Source organism: Daucus carota, chromosome 2 (genome assembly GCF_001625215.2).
Source record: "Daucus carota subsp. sativus chromosome 2, DH1 v3.0, whole genome shotgun sequence".
Classification (NCBI taxonomy): Eukaryota; Viridiplantae; Streptophyta; class Magnoliopsida; order Apiales; family Apiaceae; genus Daucus; species Daucus carota.
Genome location: NC_030382.2, coordinates 7,110,672 through 7,114,353, shown reverse-complemented (window position 1 = coordinate 7,114,353; position 3,682 = coordinate 7,110,672). Strand labels below are relative to the sequence as shown.

General features: G+C 40.6%; 1 non-coding gene across 1 annotated transcript; it reads right to left on the bottom strand.

Moving 5' to 3' along the window:
* Positions 1-1,695: 1,695 nt before the first annotated feature.
* Positions 1,696-1,802, bottom strand: LOC135150941 (small nucleolar RNA R71). The gene has a single exon (XR_010289401.1). It is a non-coding gene; the product is annotated as a small nucleolar RNA R71 (small nucleolar RNA).
* Positions 1,803-3,682: the final 1,880 nt, after the last annotated feature.

Here is a 3,682-nt window from a genome sequence, read left to right as displayed (position 1 = left end):
GCCTGCGCTAGTTTAGCGCGGCTGCGCCCAGCAGAAGTGTTCCGGGCCGATTTTTACAGCTTTTCTGACGGATTTTAGCAGCGGTCGAGGCCCGGTTGACTTGGTCAATTTATTTTAACTTCTCATGTGTAAAACCCTAGCCTCCAAGTAGTTTTAGTAGAGAGAACAATATCATAGTTAGTTTAATTTTTCAAGCACATTATCAGTTTTGTAGTAGATCGTTCTGCGCGAGGAAGTGACAGTTTCGAGCGAGATCGTGAACATCAATTCTGTAACGTTGTGATCTTTATTATTAATTCAAGCATTTTTATTCATATTAATTCTTGTCTGTTATTTATCATGCTTTCATTAGAACCCATGATGTCGATTAGTTCGATTATGAACTAACCGCCTTCATGGGATTCTAATGGATTTATCGATGTAGTCTAGTAACGAATATTAGTTGCTTGATGTTGCGACGTACGTTGAATTCTTTGCATGAGCCGTGCTTATTCTTCTTAGGAGCGTAGCTAACTTCTAAGTTGTTTGTTAATTCTTTCTGAAGCGAGAGTGGATGATTGAATTTAGAACTATGCCATGTAAACATAGGATTATGTGAATGAAGCATAATTTGTGGTAGACTTGAACTATTTTTATCACCCTGTGTAATCACGATAGACGACCTGCTATTAAACCTCTCTGCTTACACTACCGCTATAGAGATATAGGGTCTGAGCTTTGTTGGTGTCCATGAAATTTCTGTCTTAATTGCGGATTTTGATTGGTAGGATATGTGTGCAACGAGAGTTGGCATGTATTACTTTCGTGTTGTCTGATTAGGATCAACAGTCGCATGTTAATCAGTAATTTCAATTCTAGATGAATTCGATAATGAAGTTAGAATCCCATGTGTTTTCCTATTCTGAATTTGATTAGTAAATTTAATTATTAGTATAAAAGAACACATCCTTGTTAATTGTCTTGGCAGTGAACATTACTCATACATTGTTGCATAGGTGCGTATTCTTAATTCACCAGTCTCTGTGGGATCGAACTTAATATATTACTTGTGATCACGTGCGCTTGCGTGTAGATTTTTGCGAACAAGTTTTTGGCGCCGCTGCCGGGGACTCGGTGTTAATTAATTAGTTTATGTACTTGTCATCAGTGTGCATTAAAATTCACTGACTAGGATTCTATTCTCTTCTCACTTTTCTTCTTTTCTTTATTTCAGGTACTTGGGTCGCGTTTATGCTCACACGTTCTAGAGCTCGTAAGGAAGCAATTGATTCATCTTCTTCTTCTTCTGATTCTGAAACAATGACGGAACCTGAAGCACAACCAGACAGTAAGGCATTGAAGGATTTCTCTATGCCAAAGATTGATGATATCCAGTCAAGCATTGTCAGGCCTGCAATCGCAGCCAAAGCCTTTGAAATCAAACCAGGAACTATTCAAATGGTCCAGAACTCGGTACAGTATGGGGGTTCTCCTACTGAAGACCCTAATATGCATATACGTAATTTTATAGAGATCTGTGACACTTTCAAATTTAATGACGTCTCTGATGATGCTGTGAAGCTAAGGCTTTTCCCATTTTCACTGAGAGATAAGGCTAAGGGATGGTTACATTCTTTACCATCTGGTTCGATTACTACATGGGAAGATCTAGCTCAAAAATTTCTCACTAAATTCTTCCCCATGGCAAAGACTGCTGCACTACAAAATGCTCTATCTCAATTCTCTCAACAATCAGGAGAAACATTCTGTGAAGCCTGGGAGCGATATAAGGAGATGCTAAGGAAGTGTCCCCATCATGGCATGCCGGATTGGATGCAAATAAACAGTTTCTATAATGGTCTTGGACCTCAATCCAGACCTATGCTTGATGCTGCTTCTGGAGGTGCGCTATGGGCTAAAAGTTATGAAGAAGCTTATGATCTTATTGAAATGATGGCTGCTAATGAATATCAGAACCCTACTCAAATACTTACTCAAGGGAAGGTAGCCGGAATTCTTGACCTTGACACGTCTACAGATATTGCTGCTCAACTTAAAGCTCTCACGATGAAAGTCGATTCTCTGGCTCACCAAGGAATTCAACAGCCAATCTCAATTTGCGAATTATGTGCTGGTACTCACTCTACTGATTAATGTGCCATTTCTAGTGAATCAGCACAATTTGTGAGCAATTTTCAGAGAGGTCAACAGCCTGCTCCAGCTACTTACCATCCTAACAACCGAAATCATCCGAATTTCAGCTGGAGTAATAATCAGGGTTATAATCAACCTCAACAAGGATTTCAACAGGGACCTAAACAGTATAGTCAGGCTGGAACTTCACAACAGTATGCACCTAAACAGCCATATCACCCTCCGGGATTTCAGAATCATGGGCAATCAGCTAACGAAAGGTCTGACATGGAAGAGCTAAGACTCATGTACAAGAGTCAGGCAGTAACTTTAAAAGCCTTGGAGACACAAGTCGGTCAGTTAGCTAATGCTTTATTAAGCAGACCACAGGGGAATCTCCCTAGTGATACAGAGGTACCACGTAAGAGGGACCCTAAAGAGCAAATCCAATCCATTACGCTGAGATCTGGAAAAACTACAACAGGGCCAACCTCAACGTTAGTACAAGATCAGGATGATGAACCGCAAGAAATTCCAGCAGAACTTCCGTCGAATACAATTGGCATAAAACCTACTGTTGAATTGGACAAGGCTATCCCTGCAGTTGCTCCGGTATCAAAGCCATTATATCCACCACCTCCGTTTCCTAGGAGGTTAAAAAAACAGCAGCTGGATAAGCAATTTGGTAAATTCCTTGAAGTTTTCAAAAAGCTTCACATCAACATTCCGTTTGCTGAAGCACTCGAGCAAATGCCTAGCTATGCCAAGTTCATGAAGGGTATTCTGTCAAAAAAGCTAAAGCTAGAGGAGTTAGAGACAGTAGCTTTAACGGAGGAATGTAGTGCTGTGCTTCAACAAAAATTACCACCTAAGCTGAAAGACCCGGGAAGCTTTACTATCCCTTGCACTATTGGGAAGTTCTCTTTTGATAAGTGTTTGTGCGACTTGGGAGCTAGCATCAATCTGATGCCTCTATCGATCTTCACACAACTTGGCCTGCCAGAGCTCAAGCCGACAAACATGTCTTTACAGCTGGCTGATCGTTCGATCACATATCCGAGGGGTATAATTGAAGATGTGCTGGTCAAGGTTGATAAATTAATATTTCCAGCCGACTTCGTGATTCTTGATTTTGAAGAAGACAAAAGAATTCCTATCATCTTGGGTAGACCCTTCTTAGCCACCGGGCAAACTTTGATCGATGTCCAAAAAGGGGAACTTAAAATGAAAATACAAGATCAGACGGTCACGTTCAACGTATTCAATGCAATGAAATTACCAACTGATGAGGAATCTTGTTTCAGTATGGATGTACTTGATACTACGGCAGAAGCTAATAGCCAGCGGGTTTTACAGAATGATGTATTGGAAGCAATCCTTACCAATGATGAGGAATTGGACAATGAAGAAGAATTGGAAGAAATCCATCATCTTAACTCATCACCTTGGCGAAGGAATTTTGAACCACCTGTCGAATCTCTTGGCTTGGAGGAACAAAAGGAAGATCATAAACCATTACAACCATCAGTGATCGAAGCACCTAAACTTGAACTTAAACCGTTACCGGATC